The sequence below is a fragment of the Oncorhynchus masou genome, chromosome 13, assembly GCF_036934945.1.
Source record: "Oncorhynchus masou masou isolate Uvic2021 chromosome 13, UVic_Omas_1.1, whole genome shotgun sequence".
NCBI lineage: Eukaryota > Metazoa > Chordata > Actinopteri > Salmoniformes > Salmonidae > Oncorhynchus > Oncorhynchus masou.
In genome coordinates, this window is record NC_088224.1 from 16,403,372 (window position 1) to 16,424,430 (window position 21,059).

Here is a 21,059-nt window from a genome sequence, read left to right on the forward strand (position 1 = left end):
ATTGTCAGTAAAGAGCTTGTCTCCCATGAGACTGTCTATAGTCTGAGTGTGCACCATCTATCTCATTATTGGACAAAACCACAGTAATTAAATGAGCTTGTTTACAACTACAAGTCACCCCGAATGTTGTGTAAAAGACAGAGTACTTTTACAGGCTTATAGACACAAGATGGTATTGACAAATGTGCCATCAATGGGGGAAAAAGTAGTTATGAAGGTAAGGAACATGTATGTTATGGGTAGCTCACCTGAACATCATGAAATCCCCCTTTCTAGCCTACAGCTTTCTACTTTGTCTGGCATGGCCTACTACTGCATTTATGCCGCGTTGAAAACAACTGGGAACTCGGAAGAAATACGAAATCACAACATGACGTCAGTGATCTTCAGGTCGGAAAGACGGATCTCTAGAAAAAAAACCGCACAGAAATCAGAGATTTCGGAGTTCCCAATTGTTTTGAACGTGGCAATTGCTTGTGACACTACCAGTTGCGCATGTGCAGCTCATTGACGCACACACAACATAAACTGTTACTTACACAGAAATGGCTCAGCGACTGAATTTGGTAGTAAGCCGTCATTTCTCTAAATTAACCTCGCTAAGCAGTACAAGGAAGCTGGCTGAAAATGTGTCATCTAAACCCAAAACGGCCAGTGGTTCAGAGATAACGGCTGATCATTTACTCTACACACCAGAGCATTTTGCGTTGAAGGAATGCAAGACTGGTAGCTAGTTAGTTAGCGTACCATTACAACAATGAACCACATAATAATAAAATCATGATTCAATTTCACACAAAGTTAATAATATAGCTTTCGTGGATGTGACTATTGGTGGTTTAACTTGCAAATGATAATCGCACTTTAAGCACCATGAAAATAGGTGAGAGTTCACTAGCAGAAAGGCTAACTCGACACAAACGACTCTTTTTTCTATTCGTATTTGAATAAAGTTTCAGTTCTATCCTACGACAATATTTCGCAATATTACAAGCACCACAACCTGAAAAAAAACAGAAAAATCTGTATTAGTTGGATACAGCCTTGTGGGAGAAAAAAACAAACATCCACTGACTCACGTGACGTTTGTCTGAATTTGACATATATACAGTACTTTGTTATTGTAGTTATAAAACGAATCTGATTGATATATACCACTTATAGACAACCAAATATTAATGTTATTTATGAAATATTGCACTACAATTGTAGCCCTCATTATGGTTGAAACATTTTGCTGCGTGGTTGAAACAAACATCTCCGTGTTTCTGTCACAATCAGCAACAGTGAATTTTTTTGTCAATCAATATTTCAATGTCATTCATTCAACCTGCCAAACATCAAGCACATGTCGTATTCATACACAATTGTCCCAATGCATTTATAACTGGAATTTTGTCAAATTAATCTACCTCTGATTTTTGCCTGTTGTTTAATCCCTGAGAAGAATCTGCTTCATAAACCTGTACTTGAATATTTATCAGGCTTATTGAAGGCATCCCTGGTCCTGGAGTGCTACAGGTATGTCAGGTGTTTTGAGTTATAAGCTGTGTTCAAGAGCATCAAAACCATAATGTATCTTGGGTAAATTGTGACTGACTGACTATCATTAAAGTAGAACTGACAGTGTTTTAACTACTTTGCAGATATGAAACAAACAATCATAATATCAGTCAAAAATATAAAATTCCCAGTTTATACCACAAAACCATAAAAAAAAAAAAAAAAATTGACCAAAAATTCCATGACGTACAGTAAGGCATTGTTGGCAGAATAGATGGATGCAGTTCAATACATGAGTAATATAATTCACCAAAACATGTGTTGGTTGTCCCAAAAATATTCCTATCAGGTTGTAAATCACAGCTGACATGGTACATTGTTTGCTGCCTCCACCCATTTCCGCCAAACGCGGAAACTATGGATACAAATTCTTCCCTGCTTGCGCATTATCATAATTCACATGCTCGTCACTAGAAGTCCCTGCATTATAATGTTTCTGTTAGCTAATACATCATGACAAAATACATCATATTACTGTCCTGCTAATGTGCCTGAACCTTGTAGACTAAACTGCCTAGAAAACCCCCATATCTGATGCAATTGGTTGCCCAAAATGGCAGGTTAGATGCAATTATTTCTAAATGAATATGCATTTATAACGCCAGGCTTTTGAGCGGTTATTCAAATGACATAGCCTATTCACTACAGTTTACAGCCTAGACTAGATTTTTGTAGTAACTTGAAAACATTAACATTCTCCATTACATTATGTTGTTGTAGCCTAGGTAGAATACATTTATTGTCCCTAAAATACTGAAACAACAGGGTAGCATTTCAAGCAGCGTACCTGCGGGACTTGGACTGGTAGGGAGTGCACTCTGCTTAACCTCAGAAGTGCACATAGTGTAGGCTACCTATGATTTTGTTATCGGATAGCCTGAACCTGTTTTTATTTTTCTGTTTAAATTGACTAGATATTTTCACTGCAGTATTAAGCTTAACATTGAGCTTATCAGTTATGGTCTGATATGCATATTATTCTAACTTAGGCTATAGGATAGGCTACATCTGGAGCCAGTCTGTCTTAATTGTTCTGTTATGGTATTACGCACCTGGCCTCTCCGCTGCCACGGCTATTCATTTTCAATCTTGTTGAGTTCCAGGAAAAACCAGAATGCAAAAGCTTGTTGGACACTTATTTTCTTTAGCCTACTAATAGCCTATTGGAGGAGAGATGAACGCTTGTGCTTGCTTTCTGAATGTAAAATAGGCTACAGTATTAGCAGGCGGGGAGTTGGAAAGGAGAAGCCCATATTTTCATATATTAGGCCTATCTTAGCACTGGGCTACATTCTGGCAAAGTACACCATCTGAGTAGCTGCATTCGCGCTGTACACCAAGTCAGAACCGTAGGATAAATAACGGGGGCATATAAACAGACAATGAAAGCTCTTACAATATTCGATGATGACATTTCTCTAAAACAGGCTATAGGCTAATTAAGAGGTGAAAAGGGACCAAATTATTAGCGTGAGGCACATGGGCTACTAACAGCTTACTACACAACATACACTTACTGTAGTAACGTTATTACTTTCTTAGCTACAGTATGCATATTGCCCTGGCATTTCACATAATTTATGCAGCAGCGTACAATACATTTTTGTACTCACCTTGTGCTGTGGTCACGTCCTTCCAAACCACTCATTGTTGAATTTGTGATTTCCAACTTGTTGTGTAATGTTTATGTCCAATGGCCGATGAGCACCGATACGTTTTATCTATAATTTCTGATTCATTATGATGACTGCTAGCTAACATTTTGAAAGTATGATGTTGACATGATCAGTCCAATCAAAGCTACTATAAATATAACGTGATTTGACGTCATTTTATCTGTGGCAAATGACCTTGATCCTTCTTGGATGGCCACTTCTAATGTAACGCTATGTCAGCAGCCAAAGGGCGAGAAATTTAGAGGTCTCCCCTTACACTTCGCGGTGACGTAGTTTCCCCATGAGTGGCAGAACACTGAGCCAATCACGGCACAACACTCCGTATTTTCTGCTTGCTTGCCCCACCACCATCATTTTGTTTTACATTGTTTACAACTGATATGTGACACATTAATGCCAAAATAATATGCAAAACAGGCAAGCCCAATTTTGTCATTGTATTTATTTATTATTATTTTTTGCAAAAAATGTGGAGCTCAAAACAGGTGGTACTCAAAATCGGTGGTGCGTTAACAGGCTCTGCCCCACCTTCCCTGAATGATGGGTCGCCACTGGATTTAATCAATAGTGGAGCTTTTCATGGCCGGTGAACACAGAGCGCAGCCTGGAGGAATGCACTACAGATCTGCCATTTCATAATCTGGTTACTTGTTTTTCTTGCACTTTGACAGGTAGCCTATAGCCCTATTATTTAGCTAATGAATCTAGCCTTTATTTAGCTTCTTACTTCGGCTACTCATCACTAGCACCTCTTTTCCAGCTGTTCCTGTGCGCAACAAACAATAGGCTACGCAAGCCTCTCCGCAATAGGCTGTTTCTCTTCTCTTGAAATCCCAGGAAAAGCCAAAAGCGACAGGACATTTAAATAAATTTTTATACTAGGACTAATAGCTTATTTGGGAAAAGAAGCAGGCTTGCTCTTTTAATTGCTGAATGTAAAACAGGCCAACAGCATAGAAAATGCATGCTGGGAAAGTGTAGGAAAAGTGTAGCTTTTTCAAGCAGAAATTTGCTTCCTGCAACACAAACTCAAAAACGTTCTGGGACACTGTAAAGTCCATGGAGAATAAGAACACCTCCTCCCAGCTGCCCACTGCACTGAAGATAGGAAACACTGTCACCACTGATAAATCCACCATAATTGAGAATTTCAATAAGCATTTTTCTACGGCTGGCCATGCTTTCCACCTGGCTACTCCTACCCGGTCAACAGCACTGCACCCCCCACAGCATCTCGCCCAAGCCTTCCCCATTTCTCCTTCTCCCAAATCCGTTCAGCTGATGTTCTGAAAGAGCTACAAAATCTGGACCCCTACAAATCATCCGGGCTTGACAATCTGGACCCTTTCTTTCTAAAATTATCTGCTGAAATTGTTGCCACCCCTATTACCAGCCTGTTCAACCTCTCTTTCGTGTCGTCTGAGATTCCCAAAGATTGGAAAGCAGCTGCGGTCATCCCCCTCTTCAAAGGGGGGGACACTCTTGACCCAAACTGCTACAGACCTATATCTATCCTACCATGCCTTTCTAAGGTCTTCGAAAGCCAAGTCAACAAACAGATTACCGACCATTTCGAATCTCACCATACCTTCTCTGCTATGCAATCTGGTTTCAGAGCTGGTCATGGGTGTACCTCAGCCACGCTCAAGGTCCTAAACGATATCTTAACCGCCATCGATAAGAAACATTACCGTGCAGCCGTATTCATTGATCTGGCCAAGGCTTTCGACTCTGTCAATCACCACATCCTCATTGGCAGACTCGACAGCCTTGGTTTCTCAAATGATTGCCTCGCCAGGTTCACCAACTATTTCTCTTATAGAGTTCAGTGTGTCAAATCGGAGGGTCTGCTGTCCGGACCTCTGGCAGTCTCTATGGGGGTGCCACAGGGTTCAATTCTTGGACCGACTCTCTTCTCTGTATACATCAATGAGGTCGCTCTTGCTGCTGGTGAGTCTCTGATCCACCTCTACGCAGACGACACCATTCTGTATACTTCTGGCCCTTCTTTGGACACTGTGTTAACAACCCTCCAGGCAAGCTTCAATGCCATACAACTCTCCTTCCGTGGCCTCCAATTGCTCTAAAATACAAGTAAAACTAAATGCATGCTCTTCAACCGATCGCTACCTGCACCTGCCCGCCTGTCCAACATCACTACTCTGGACGGCTCTGACTTAGAATACGTGGACAACTACAAATACTTAGGTGTCTGGCTAGACTGTAAACTCTCCTTCCAGACCCACATCAAACATCTCCAATCCAAAGTTAAATCTAGAATTGGCTTCCTATTTTGCAACAAAGCCTCCTTCACTCATGCTGCCAAACATGCCCTTGTAAAACTGACCATCCTACCAATCCTCGACTTTGGCGATGTCATTTACAAAATAGCCTCCAATACCCTACTCAACAAATTGCATGCAGTCTATCACAGTGCAATCCGTTTTGTCACCAAAGCCCCATTAACTACCCACCATTGCGACCTGTACGCCCTCGTTGGCTGGCCCTCGCTTCATACTCGTCGCCAAACCCACTGGCTCCATGTCATCTACAAGACCCTGCTAGGTAAAGTCCCCCTTATCTCAGCTCGCTGGTCACCATAGCATCTCCCACCTGTAGCACACGCTCCAGCAGGTATATCTCTCTAGTCACCCCCAAAACCAATTCTTTCTTTGGCCGCCTCTCCTTCCAGTTCTCTGCTGCCAATGACTGGAACAATCTACAAAAATCTCTGAAACTGGAAACACTTATCTCCCTCACTAGCTTTAAGCACCAACTGTCAGAGCAGCTCACATATTACTGCACCTGTACATAGCCCACCTATAATTTAGCCCAAACAACTACCTCTTTCCCTACTGTATTTAATTAATTAATTAATTTTGCTCCTTTGCACCCCATTATTTTTATTTCTACTTTGCACATTCTTCCATTGCAAATCTACCATTCCAGTGTTTTACTTGCTATATTGTATTTACTTTGCCACCATGGCCTTTTTTTGCCTTTACCTCCCTTATCTCACCTCATTTGCTCACATCGTATATAGACTTGTTTATACTGTATTATTGACTGTATGTTTGTTTTACTCCGTGTGTAACTCTGTGTCGTTGTATGTGTCGAACTGCTTTGCTTTATCTTGGCCAGGTCGCAATTGTAAATGAGAACTTGTTCTCATCTTGCCTACCTGGTTAAATAAAGGTGAAATAAAAAATAAAAAGGAGAGGTAGTGCATTGGTGTGATCACTTTTGGCTGGTTATGATAACATTGTTGCACTGATGCTTTGCAAATAGTTGCACAGGACAGACAAAGATGAACACAGTCAAAAAGAAGAACCAAAAGAATTATGGAAACCACTTGATCAACAAGACAATGACATACTGTAGACCTAAGAATATGCGTAGGCTAAAAAGTGTTTGTTGTCGAATTGCAACAATTAAATATGAGTTACTATATTATTGTTAATTAGGCCTACATGTGCATTGATGTATTATTTGCAATTGTCAGTATGACAATGAACACACCCTGAAAGCACTGAATGGTCTGAACCAGTATCTGTGTGTTAGAGACCTCATGAATGGTCTTGTTACCACCTAATTAATAGCAGTGCGTAGGATGTGTTGATTAACTGGTGTAGGACTGTAGATCAATAAACTATCAACTTTCCTCTAGTGTGGATGCTCACCCACATTTTATAGTTATGTAGCCTATTGTTTATCATTAGTTATCGTTGTAGTTATTGGCTTAGTGGATGGCCCGGGCCTTAACTCTGACAAAACACAACTAAAGTTATTATTACAACCGAACTAGCCTACTAGTAAATAGCGAACGTTAGCAAACTTGAATTTAATAAATATCAAATTAGAATTTAATTCTCTATAAATAGACTCTTTCAAATGATTTACTCTTGCAAGTTTGCCACTAGTGGGCTGCGCTAGGGACATAAAGCGGGAGTCGAATCCATCACTTCCGTTGTTTGGCTGTGTCCATAGCAACGTTGGAAAATGAGGTGGATATGTCATTCCCAAACATTATAAGAATTTATTAACCATATCTTAGTGCTCGCTTGTTAGACAATGTAAAAAATGTGTCCTATTCTTCCTGTGGGTGTATATGAACATATTTGAATAAGATTTAATGTTGCTAAAACGCTGTCCGTTCCACTTGAATGTTTATCATGAGTGACTGCGTCAGGTGTATGATGCCTAAATGGGACCAGAGCCATTTATTTCGAGTTGGGCCAATATGGTTTCTGCATTATGATGCATTTACATGACGCGACAACATTAAATGGCAGCCATGTTAGCACCCTATTAACATTATATGGAATATATATATATTTTTAAATACTATAAAACGGAATGTCTAGAATGAGCATTATGATGCATTTACATAACACGACAACATTCTATGACAGCCTAGTTAGCTCCTCATTAACAATATATGGGGAATATTTAAACAATGCTATGTAACTGAATGTCTAGAATTAGAACAATATTCAAAAGTTTGCCAAACTGTCTAAATATATGGCTCTGGTTGGGACTAGGCATAGGCTAACCTCTACAGTACCTGCAGCCCTATAAGACTATGGTTGCCTTCCGCTTTGCTAGACAGTCACCAGGGACAAAGAACTAAAAATACAGAGAGCCCATAAACAGAAGGAAATCAAGACAGGGAAGTTAATGGAAATAAAATTGTTTTCTATTGTGACTTAAACCTCAAAGGATGCAGGGAGGTTGAAAATCAATGAACATGCGGATGATGGGAATGATATAAATGTAAAAGGAAATGAGAAACAATATGAATACAACTCACCAGTGGGACAAATAGGACCTGTAGTGTCAGGATTTGGCCAGGGTTGTTCCGGGTTTTTGTCAGTAGATGTCCCCATTGTGCTTTTTGTCCCTGTGTTTTTCCCTTGATCCCCATTATTGTTTGCACCTGTGTCTCGTTTCCCCTGATTGTATTTAAACCCTTTGTTTCCCTCAGTTCTGTGCTCTGTGTTTGTATGTTAGCACCCTGCCCTAGTGTTCTGTGTGCTCTTGTCGATTCCGGGTGACGTTCTTGTGGTATTCTGTTTTTTGTTTATTTTTGGTGAGTTTCTTTTGAGTTCTTTTGTGTTTTACCTACCACCTTTTGGATTTGCCATTTTTGTATTTTAGGATTTTTTCTTTATTAAATACACCGTCTTAAGTACTGCTGTGTCTGCCTCATCTTCTGGGTTCTGCTGTCTATTCGTGGCTCAGTTGGTTAAGTGACTGTTTCTCACTCCGGAGACCCAGGTTCGAAACCGGGTCCTGACAGAAACACAGAGCCAAAAATGAACCCAGAGGCAGCCAGTTCCCAGGACCTTTTTGCCACGCTGTCCCACCACCAGGAGACTGTCCAACGCCACGAAGCCGCCCTGGTTCAGCAAGAGGCCTTAATGGCTAGACATTCTCATCTTCTGTCGGAGATGCTGACTTCCATTAAGCAAATATCTGATCGACTTACCCCGGCAACAGTTCCCGTCCCAGTACCTCAAGTTCACGTACCCATGGCAGTTAACCCCCTGGCTGAACCTCGTCTTCCACCTCCCCAACGGTTCTCAGGTGATCCAAGTGCTTGTAAAGGCTTTCTCACTCAATGTTCTCTCTCCTTTGAGCTGCAACCCTCGTCGTTTCCCACCGACCGGTCTAAGATCGCATATATCATCACCCTGCTGTCGGAAAAAGCCCTGGCCTGGGCTACTGCTGTGTGGGATGCCCATAGTTCCTGCTGTGCCAGCTACTCTGCCTTTGCTTAGGAATTCAAACGAGTGTTTCAAGGCCCAAGCAGTGGTTCTGACTCAGCCAAACAGCTCCTGACTCTCCATCAAGGTTGGCGCAGCGTGACGGACTATGCCATCCAGTTCCGCACGGTGGCAGCAGCGAGTGGCTGGAACAACGAGGCGCTCACGGTGTGCTTTCTGAAAGGCCTTTCCGACACTATCCAAGATGAACTGGCCACTCGGGAACCACCGGACAATCTCGAGTCCCTGATCAAGTTGGCCTCACGCATTGACCAGCGTCTGAGAGAGAGAGAACTCAACCGTAGACCTCTAGCTCCTATCAGTCCCAGCTCCAAGTCCCCACCTTTATCATCACTGGCTCCACCGGAACCCATGCAGATTGGACGCATCACCCAGGCTGAGAGAGACCGCCGGATGAGGAGCGACGCTGTCTATATTGCGGCAAACCGGGCCATTTCCGTTCCACGTGCCCCGGGCTCCAGGGAAACGCTCTGTCCCGTACAGACCGGGGGAACTGTAACGGGAAACATAACCTCCTCCCATCCGTCCAACTCCCGTCTGCTCATTCCAGTCACCCTCTCCTGGGACAACCACAAGCTTCACCTTCAAGCCTTGGTAGACTCTGGAGCCGCAGGTAACTTCATGGATGGTGTCTGGGCGAAGGAGAATGGCGTTCCCTCTGAACCTCTAAGTGACCCCATGAGGGTTACTACATTGGATGGAAGCCCTTTGGGATCTGGACTTGTCACTCATGTCACTACCTCCTTGAGACTTTCAGTTTCACAACACCAGGAATTGATGAACTTTCATTTGATCTCCTGTTCCGAGTTCCCTCTCGTCCTTGGATACCCCTGGCTTCACAGCCATAACCCTCACATCGACTGGTCTGTGGGCACTATCAAGCAGTGGGGTCCTACGTGCCAAGCTACTTGTATTTTCCAGAATTCCCGAGTTCTACTCCCGAGTCTTTAGAATCCATCGACCTGACCCGAGTTCCCGAGTGTTACCATGACCTCAAACTGGTGTTTAGCAAACAGAGGGCCACCATGCTACCACCCCATAGATCTTACGATTGCCCCATCGACCTGTTTCCGGGCACTTGCCCCCCAGGGGTCGGATCTTTTCCCTATCTCCACCCGAACGAGCTGCTATGGATACCTACATCAAGGACTCTCTGGAAGCAGGCCTCATGCGTCCATCAACCTCTCCGGCGGGAGCAGGGTTTTTCTTTGTGGCCAAGAAAGATGGTGGGTCACGTCCTTGCATCGACTACCGGGGACTCAATGACATAACCGTCCGTAACCGTTACCCGCTACCCCTTATGGCCACAGCCTTCGAGCTGCTCCATGAAGCAGTTGTTTTCACTAAGCTTGACCTGCGGAACGCATACCATCTTGTGCGGATCAGACCTGGTGACGAGTGGAAGACCGCTTTCAACACGCCTACTGGTCACTATGAATACTTGGTAATGCCCTTCGGCCTGACCAACGCCCCAGCGGTGTTCCAAGCGCTCATAAACGATGTGCTTAGGGATATGCTTAACATATTTGTGTTCGTTTACTTGGATGACATCCTCATCTTTTCGAGCTCCCTTCAAGAACACACTAAGCATGTCAGACAAGTACTCAAACGCCTCCTGGACAGCCATCTGTACGTTAAGCCGGAAAAATGTGAATTCCATTCATCCCGAGTACAATTCCTGGGATTTGTAGTGGAACCCGGTCGAATCCAAATGGACCCTAGGAAGGTAGGGGCGGTAGCGGATTGGCCCACCCCCAAATCCGTTAAGGATGTTCAGCGTTTCCTGGGCTTCACAAACTTTTACCGCAAGTTCATCAAGAACTTCAGTTTGGTGGCAGCTCCTCTCTCAGCTTTAACCAAAGGTGGCAATGCAAGGTTTTTTGGGGAAGAGAAGCTGAGACGGCCTTCCAAGGACTCAAGCAGCGCATCCTCTCTGCTCCCATCCTGATACTACCGACTACGGATGAACCATTTGTGGTGGAGGTAGACGCATCAGAGGTTGGTGTTGGAGCTGTCCTGTCTCAGAGGGGTGAAGACAAGAAGCTTCATCCGTGCGCTTTCTTCTCACACCGGCTTACCCCGACTGAGAGGAACTACGATGTGGGGATCGTGAACTCCTAGCGGTTAAGATGGCATTGAAGGAATGGAGACACTGGCTCGAGGGGGCTTCTCACCCGTTTCAAGTGCTTACGGACCACAAAAATCTGGAGTATATCCAGCAGGCGAAGCGATTGAACTCTAGACAAGCTAGATGGTCTCTTTTCTTCAATCGATTCCAGTTTATCCTCACCTATCGGCCCGGGTCGAAGAATCTCAAACCGGATGCCCTGTCCCGAGTCTACGCTCCTGCCATTCGAGATGACACGGACATGCCTGTCCTTCCTGCTGCTAAGATTGTGGCTCCGATCTCGTGGCAAGTGGAGGATACCGTGAGACGTGCTCAAGCTAGCGAACCGGACCCTAAAGGAGGCCCTGCCAATCGGTTGTTTGTCCCTAAGGCAGTGAGGACTCAGGTCCTTCTGTGGGGGCACTCCTCTCGCCTCACCTGTCATCCGGGCGTAGGTCGCACCTTGGAGTTCATCCAGCGTAAGTTCTGGTGGCCTACCATAAGAGAAGACGTTGCCACTTTCGTCAATGCCTGCCCCGTGTGCTGCCAGGGCAAATCTTCTCACCTCCGCCCTCAAGGACTCCTTCATCCTTTACCTGTTCCCCACAGACCCTGGTCCCATATCTCATTGGACTTTATTACTGGACTTCCTCCATCCCATGGCAATACTACTATCCTAGTCATAATCGACAGGTTTTCAAAGGCGGCCAGGTTCGTCCCTCTGACTAAGTTACCTTCTGCCAAGGAAACGGCTGAGTTGGTAATTAATCATGTGTTCCGAGTCTTCGGCATTCCTCAAGATGTGGTTTCTGACAGAGGTCCCCAGTTCGCCTCAAGGTTTTGGAAGGCCATCTGCCAACTCATGGGGGCTTCTGCCAGTCTATCTTCAGGGTACCATCCGGAGTCCAACGGCCAAACAGAGAGGATGAATCAAGAGCTGGAAACCACCCTCCGATGTATGACTCGTGACAACCCGTCCACATGGTCATCCTTTATTGTTTGGGCCGAATACGCGCACAACACCTTGCGCTCCTCCTCCACTGGTATGTCCCCGCACGAGTGTCAGTTTGGCTATGCTCCTCCATTGTTCCCGGACCAGGAGGCAGAAGTCAGAGTGCCTTCAGCCTTGAGGTTCGTCAGACGCTGTCGGCTTATGTGGAGGAAGACCCGTCTTAATCTGATGCGTTCCTCACAGAGGTATCAACAACAAGCCAACAGACGTCGCCGTCCCGGGCCTACCCTGCGCCCCGGCCAGAGAGTCTGGCTCTCCACAAGAGACTTACATCTACGGGTGGAGTCTCGCAAGCTGTCCCAAAATACATCGGCCCCTTCAAGGTTGCCAGGAGAGTTAACCCAGTTTCTTATCGCCTACACTTACCCAGATCCCTTAAGATTAATCCCAAATTTCATGTGTCTTTGTTAAAACCTGTTGTTTTTTCTCCCCTTGTCCCGGCAGACAGACCTCCGCCTCGTGTCATTGGAGGCCAGCCGGCTTATACCGTCCACCGGATACTGGATTCCCGCCGGGTGCAGCGGTCCTGGCAGTATCTGGTGGATTGGGAAGGCTACGGTCCTGAGGAGCGCTCCTGGGTTCCTGCCAAAGACATCCTGGACCCTGACCTCATTCGTCAGTTCAGGGTCCTCCACCCTGAGAGAGCTGGTGGGAACGTCAGGAGCCGTTCCTAGGGGGGGGATTCTGTCAGGATTTGGCCAGGGTTGTTCCGGGTTTTTGTCAGTAGATGTCCCCATTGTGCTTTTTGTCCCTGTGTTTTTCCCTTGATCCCCATTATTGTTTGCACCTGTGTCTCGTTTCCCCTGATTGTATTTAAACCCTTTGTTTCCCTCAGTTCTGTGCTCTGTGTTTGTATGTTAGCACCCTGCCCTAGTGTTCTGTGTGCTCTTGTCGATTCCGGGTGACGTTCTTGTGGTATTCTGTTTTTTGTTTTTGTTTATTTTTGGTGAGTTTCTTTTGAGTTCTTTTGTGTTTTACCTACCACCTTTTGGATTTGCCATTTTTGTATTTTAGGATTTTTTCTTTATTAAATACACCGTCTTAAGTACTGCTGTGTCTGCCTCATCTTCTGGGTTCTGCTGTCTATTCGTGGCTCAGTTGGTTAAGTGACTGTTTCTCACTCCGGAGACCCAGGTTCGAAACCGGGTCCTGACACTGTAGTTTATTAAAAGAATACAGTTGAGGGTTCCATGCATTGTAAACTTGGTAGTGGCATACAAAAGAATCCTTGAATTACTAGAAGGTCAGACGTTCATAATCACATTGCAAATCCAATCAGAATATTCTAACCTGTTCTAACCTATGTTCCATTTTAGAGTAAAGTATAACTTCTGAGATTACTCAATTTCAAATCCTTGGCTCAGTCATGAAATGATGTCTGCCCTGAACATGTGTAAGTTCTATTACTGGAACGTTATTGCACTGTGCCCAACTAGGTGTGAAACACAGCCAAGTCAGGGGGAAGTGGTGTTCTTGACAGTGCTCTTGACCCCAACTTATAATTCACAGCTCTGGGTTGTGAAATTGTTCTGGTATGCAACTTGACCAGTCAAAAACAACCTTTATGTATGAATAATAGTCCCAGTAGACATGGACATTTCCCTTTCTAAGACCTAGCAGATCCTCCCCGTTCCCTTCCCCAGGATTTGAACTTTGTCAAATTGTGCATTTATTGCAGAGGAAGAGCTGGACTCGTACTCTGCTCATATCTGTCTGTTGGTCATTTTGATTATACTGTGCTATATTTCTCACAGGTTTGTTACTCATGCCTTCCCCTGGAGTGAGTGTAGTGTGTGTATAGTGTTATTGTTCTGTACAATCCCAGAAAGAAACTCGTATGCCATAGACCTACCTGTCCTGTACTCGTAGGTTATACCTGTCCTGTACTGGTAGGTTATAGGTCTACCTGTCCTGTACTCGTAGGTTATACAGTAGGCCTAGCTGTTCTGTACTCGTAGGTTATACAGTAGGTCTACCTGTTCTGTACTCGTAGGTTGTACCTGTCCTGTACTCGTAGGTTATAGGTCTACCTGTCCTGTACTCGTAGGTTATACAGTAGGCCTAGCTGTTCTGTACTCGTAGGTTATACAGTAGGCCTACCTGTTCCGTACTCGTAGGTTATACCTGTCCTGTACTCGTAGGTTATAGGCCTACTTGTCCTGTACTCGTGGGTTATACAGTAGGCCTAGCTGTCCTGTACTCGTAGATTATAGGCCTACCTGTCCTGCACTCGTAGGTTATACAGTGTAATCTACCAGTCCTGTACTCGTAGGTTATACAGTAGGTCTACCTGTCCTGTACTCGTAGGTTATACAGTAGGCCTACCTGTCCTGTACTCGTAGGTTACACAGTAGGCCTACCTGTCCTGTACTCATAGGTTATACAGTAGGCCTAGCTGTCCTGTACTCGTAGGTTACACAGTAGGCCTAGCTGTCCTGTACTCATAGGTTATACAGGAGGCCTAGCTGTCCTGTACTCGTAGGTTATACAGTAGGCCTACCTGTCCTGTACTCATAGGTTACACAGTAGGCCTACCTATCCTGTACTCATAGGTTACACAGTAGGTCTACCTGTCCTGTACTCGTAGGTTATAGGCCTACCTGTCCTGTACTCTTAGGTTATAGGTCTGTTTGTTATTCTTGGCTGGTAGAGGAGCCAGTTCTGTGTATGTTGCTATCCCTCCTTGTACAATCTTTTGGAATATGAAAACAGGCATTTTGGGGAGGCATTTTCCACTTGACAATTGTTCGTTTGTCTTGAAATGCCTTCAAACCCCCATGGAAAGCCAGAACTTGTGCTTTACTCTGGTTATGAACTCAGTCATATTTAATAAGACTGAATTTTAAGATTTTAGAACAAACTCCATAATGAACAGTGACTCGTGGCCCCTGACTGTGGCTTATGCACTGAAGGAAGCTGCATTACACTAAATTAGTAATTTTCCTCACTTAACTGCATAATTATGGTGGTTTTAATTGCTTTTAATTTTCTCTCTACCTGCCATTGGAGAGTTGTTGTGTTCCACAGCAACGCTTGAATGCAGATTTATGGACAGGTTTGTCAAGGGTCTCTACATTAACTACCGAAATGCAATTGGGAGGAAGCACACGTCGTTGCCTAAAATCGAACTATTTTACATAGGCAGTATTAACTCTTTTGAACATTTCCGCCCAAAAACAGGTCTATTTTTATGAGGTTGTAGAATTAGTGAAACAATTTCAGGTGGCTTTTCGAAACCAATTATGCATCGTAGATTAAATGCATATAGGCTATGTTAAACACTTGTTAAAAGCTGATAGTAGTTGTACGTTTAGGCTCTTCTACTGTACTCTATGCTCCTTCAAAAAAGAACACCATCCATCTCATCATGCTGTTTATCTTTGCGAATGAGGTTAGCATATACACATGTAGGCATCATCTCCCCCTAAGAAGTGGTTGAGTTCGCAGAGAAAATGTGGGATGTTGATAGTGTCTTTTTAAGTAGTTTTCCAGCTGAATACCTATTGGATACACAAATCATATGAGTCAAGGGCTGCGTCCCAAAGGACACCCTGTTCCCTATACACTGAGTGTACCACACACTAGGAACACCTTCCCTCAGAACAGCCTCAGTTCGTTGGGGCATGGATTCTACAAGGTGTCGAAAGCGTTCCACAGAGATGCTGACCCATGTTGACTCCTATGCTTCCCACAGTTGTGTTATGTGTGCTTGATGTCCTTTGGGTGGTGGACCATTCTTGTTACAAACGGGAAACTGTTGAGCGTGGAATAACCCAGCAGCATTGCAGTTCTTGACACACTCAAACTGGTGCACCTGGCACCTAATACCATACCCCATTCAAAGGCATTTAAATATTTTGTCTTGCCCGTTCACCCTCTGAATGGCACACACACACAATCCATGTCTCAAATGTTTCAAGGATAAACAAATACTTATTTTACTGGTCTCCTCCCCTTCATCTATACTGATTGAAGTGGATTTAACAAGTGACATCAATAAGGGATCATAGCTTTCACCTCGATTCACCTGGTCAGTCGGTCATGGAAAGAGCAGGTGTTCTTAATGTTTTGTGTACCCAATGTATTGGGCACTGCTCAAAAGTAGTGCACTACATATGGAATTTGGGACGTACCAATGGTCTCTTGACACTCCCATATCTCTAGACCGGGAGTGTTCCGCTCCTCCTCCCTTCACTCCCTAACAGTTTTCAAGCATGACGCAGGGGAGTTTGGCTGTGGCCCCGCTATGAAGGGAATGCCCTCAGGTGGATTTAACAGAGATTTTCATAATCCATCATATATTACTGTAGCTTTACATGGAGGATCTAATGTTTCACTTAGTCCGAATCACTTCATCTTCATGCTTCTAGATTCCTGCACATCTCTATGTCCATGTGCTGGAGCTGGTATACTGTAACTGGTACAGTTAGTATTATGGTGACTCCATAGGGAAATTAGATTTGATTTTTGTCTAACATTGTTAGATGCAAACATAGGCTTGTTAGTCTCAAACTATATTATAATTGTTTCCCTCTTAATGACAAGAATTTGGATTGGGTTTGGGGAGCTAGGCTACATGGTAATACACTAATCCGATCTCTATCGGCAGTCTTGTGAAACTGCAATAAAGGCTTGTTGACAGTGAGTGTAATAGTTAGGTGGGAAGTAGCACACACAATAGCATCCCCCTCTTATCATAGCATGTATTCATCCATATGAGATGTTCTTTCAGTATGTTTTGTGTTCTTTGTGTATTCATTGATATGTAAACATTGTCTAGCAGTCTGCCAGTGATAGGTTACATAGACTGAAGTAGAGGCAAAACAGGGCTGCTGAAAATACAGTTGACAACTTCCCGTTTATTTACAACTATGGACCGTTCTTAATGTGGTTCTGTCAAGATGGTGAGTCAATTTCCAAGTAAATTGTCAGGGGGAAAGTAAGCTATTTATATTAACATTCAATAGATTGGAATGAAATGTAATATAAAAGTTAGTCTCACACAACCACACCATTGGCATACATATCCATTCTCACACAGACAACCTACGCCCGGGACACGTAGCTCGTACCACACCTACATCTATGTGTTTGTCATCTTTCCCTCTGTCTTTGCATGTGTTGTAGATCATCGACCAGGATATCAACCCCTATGTGGACCAATGGGAGGCAGAGGGGATATTTCCTGCCCACAAAGTCTTCAAGCTCTTGGGAAATGCTGGCTTTCTGGGTGTCAACAAGCCAGTTGGTATGAACTTCTTCTTTGTCTCTTCCTCTGTGAAATTGAATTGTCTCAAAAAAATAAAAATAAAAATTCAAAAAAATCGAAAAATCAAATTTCATGAACAATCACCTGAATCAGAGTGAGATGAGGAGCAGCTTGAAAATAAGAAAATGGTGTAGCCTCGTAAAAGCGTCTCGAAAGATAAAGCAGCAGCAAGTGGTAATGAGTTCCTCATAGACCCCTGAGTGCCCAATGTGTCCAACTAGGCACTGATCTTCATCAAAACTCAACAGAAGAGCCTCTCAAGGGCTAGCGTGAGAAAATTAAGTAGAGAAATGTTGTTGCATACCAGACTCAAGATGATATAGGCCTAAGGAGTGCTTAGCCTGTCATTCTGGCTTTGGCCCACTCCACTGAATATGTGGATGTGAGTAGCGGCCATATTGTGGTGAGTGTAGATATTTGCCCACTCTGAATGTGTGGAGTCACGTTCCACAAAAGCTGTCAGTCCCTATTTCCATTTCAAATGCTGTCCTCTACCATCTGCAGCATCACTGAGGGGAAAAATAGACTTTTTAGAACAACTTTGATTGTCGTATTTTAAATAATATATAACACGTTTCAGAATTTAAAGTGGTGATTCATTCCAAAGTCTAATTTTGTCGAGATGTTTTCAGACCTCAAAGAGGTTGAGATGGGTCCAAGTCACACGACACACCAATCTAGATCCAAATACAGCATATCAACCCAATGACTAGAAAATACAACTCATCTCGACATTAGTCCCCCTAGATGTCAAAACATCTAACAAACTTTTATTTTGAAGTGAACTACTACAGAGAACAATGCAGTGGGTGTTGTTGGTCGTGGTGGGCCCTATGGGGAAATTGGCTCATAAATCTAGCTAGGTCAGAGAAGAGTGGGGCGAGCAGCTTTACAAAGTGCTAACTACAGAGCCCTTCAGCATGAACAGGCTGGATTAGAGAGAAGGTGGACAAGGAAGTCCCAGACACATCAGATTACCAGATGGTATATTAGATAAAGAGGTTATGGTTTATCCTACACTGTCAGAGACTAACGCTGAGACGAGACACATATTGCTAATAGCCTATATTTCTACAGTGCATTCGGAAAGTATTCAGACCCATTTTCCACATTTTGTTACGTTACAGCCTTATTCTAAAATTGATTAAATTTTAAAAAATCCTAGTTAATCTACACACAATACAATGTTTGCAAATCTATATATTTTTTTTTTACAGAAATACCTTAATTACATAACTATTCAAACCCTTTGCTATGAGACTCAAAATTGAGCTCGGGTGCATCCTGTTTCCATTGATTATCCATGAGATGTGTTCTACAACTTGATTTGAGTCCACCTATGTTAAATTCAATTGGTTGAACATGATTTGGAAAGGCACACACCTGTCTTATATAAGGTCCCACAGTTGACAGTGCATGCCAAAGCACAAACCAAGCCATGAGGTCGAAGGAATTCTCCGTAGAGCTCCAAGACAGGATTGTGTCGAGGCACAGATCTGGGGAAGGGTACCAAAAAATGTCTGCAGCACTGAAGGTCCCCAAGAACACAGTGGCCTCCATCATTCTTAAATGGAAGACATTTGGAACCACCAAGACTCTTCCTAGAGCTGGCCGCCGGGCCACTCCGACAGCTGCCAAAAGGCACCTTTTGAGAAACTTGTTTCATGAGAAACAAGATTCTTTGGTCTGATGAAACCAAGATTGAAGTCATTGGCCTGAATGCCAAGTGTGACATCTGAATGAAACCTGGCACCATCCCTATGGTGAAGCATGCTGGTGGCAGCCTCATGTTGTGGGGATGATTTTCAGCGGCAGGAACTGGGAGACTAGTCAGGCTCGAGGGAAAGATGAACGGAGGAAAGTACAGAGAAGATCCTTGATGAAAACCTGCTCCAGAGCATTCAGGACCTTAGACTGGGGCAAAGGTTCACCTTCCAACAGGACAACAACCCTAAGCACACAGCCAAGACAACGCAAGAGTGGCTTCGGGACAATGTCCTTGAGTGGCCCAGCCAGAGCCTAGGCTTAAATCCGATCTAAGATCTGAAAATATCTGTGCAGCAGCGCTCCCCCTCCAACCTAACAGAGCATGAGAGGATCTTCAGAGAAGAATGGGGGAAACTTGTCATACCCAAGAAGACTCGAGGCTGTAATTGTTGCCAAAGGTGCGTCAACAAAGTGCTTAGTAAAGGGTCTGAATACTTATGGAAATGTAATATTTCAGTTTTCAAAAAAAAAATGATTGTGCAGAAAATTCTACAAACCTGTTTTTGCTTTGTTGTTATGGTGTATTGTGTGTAGATTGATGAGGGGGGGGGGGGAACTATTGAATCAATTTAATTAATCAATTAAATGTAATCTGGCCTCTGCCTTGCTTGCACAATGACCCCCCTCCTGAAACGTCTTGCCAATCGCCATCATGCAAAAGCTAGTAATTTGGTGGCGCAACTGGCGACACTTCAGGCTGAGGATATACCCATGTGTTACACCCATGTCCAAGAGGACCTGTCAATTTCCCTTCTTGCAATACAGAGGGCAATATATATTTCTGTGGTTTGGCATGTCATTGTGGATTCACACTGTCATTGTTTATAAAGGATTTCAAAACACTGTAGCTGAGTGGTTTGTTAGTTGTATCAATGTTTTTGTCCTCTAAATTCGATGTCGACCGATTGTGATTTTAACGCTGATACCGATTATTAGAGGACCAAAAAAGCCGATACCGATTAATCGGACGATTTAAAAAGGGTTTTTTATTTGTACAACAACACTGAATGAACACTTATTTTAACTTAATATAATACATCAATAAAATCAATTTAGCCTCATGTAAATAATGAAACATGTTCAATTTGGTTTAAATAATGAAAAAACAAAGTGTTGGAGAAGAAAGTAAAAGTGCAATATGTGCTATGTAAGAAAGCTAACGTTTCAGTTCCTTGCTCAGAACATGAGAACATATGAAAGCTGGTGGCTCCTTTTAACATGAGTCTTCAATATTCCCAGGTAAGAAGTTTAAGGTTGTAGTTATTATAGGAATTATAGGACTATTTCCCTCTATACCATTTGTATTTAATTAATCTTTGACTATTGGCTGTTCTTATTGGCACTTTAGTATTGCCAGTGTAACAGTATAGCTTCCGTCCATCTCCTCGCTCCTCCCTGGGCTCGAACCAGCAACACAACGACAACAGCCACCCTCGAAGCAGCCTTACCCATGCAGAGCAAGGGAAACAACCACCCCAAGGCTCAGAGCGGGTGAAGTTTGAAACACTATTAGCGCGCGCCAACTAGCTAGCCATTTCACTTTGGTTACACCAGCCTCATCTCGGGAGTTGATAGGCTTGAAGTCATAAACAGCACAATGCTTGACAAGCACAACGAAGAGCTGTTGGCAAAACGCACGAAAGTGCTGTTTGAATGAATGTTTACGCGCCTGCTTCTGCCTACCACGGCTCAGTCAGATACTTAGATACTTGTATGCTCAGTCAGATTATATGCAACGCAGGATACGCTAGATAATATCTAGTATTTTCATCAACCATGTGTAGTTAACTAGTGATTATGATCGATTGTTTTTATAAGATAAGTTTAATGCTAGCTAGCCACTTACCTTGGCTTACTGCATTCGCGTAACAGGCAGTCA

General features: G+C 43.6%; 1 long non-coding RNA gene across 1 annotated transcript; it reads left to right on the forward strand.

Annotated features, from left to right (window-relative positions):
- Positions 1-16,965: 16,965 nt before the first annotated feature.
- Positions 16,966-20,654, forward strand: LOC135551358 (uncharacterized). The gene is made up of 3 exons (XR_010457288.1): positions 16,966-17,048; positions 17,272-17,392; positions 20,591-20,654. It is a non-coding gene; the product is annotated as an uncharacterized LOC135551358 (long non-coding RNA).
- Positions 20,655-21,059: the final 405 nt, after the last annotated feature.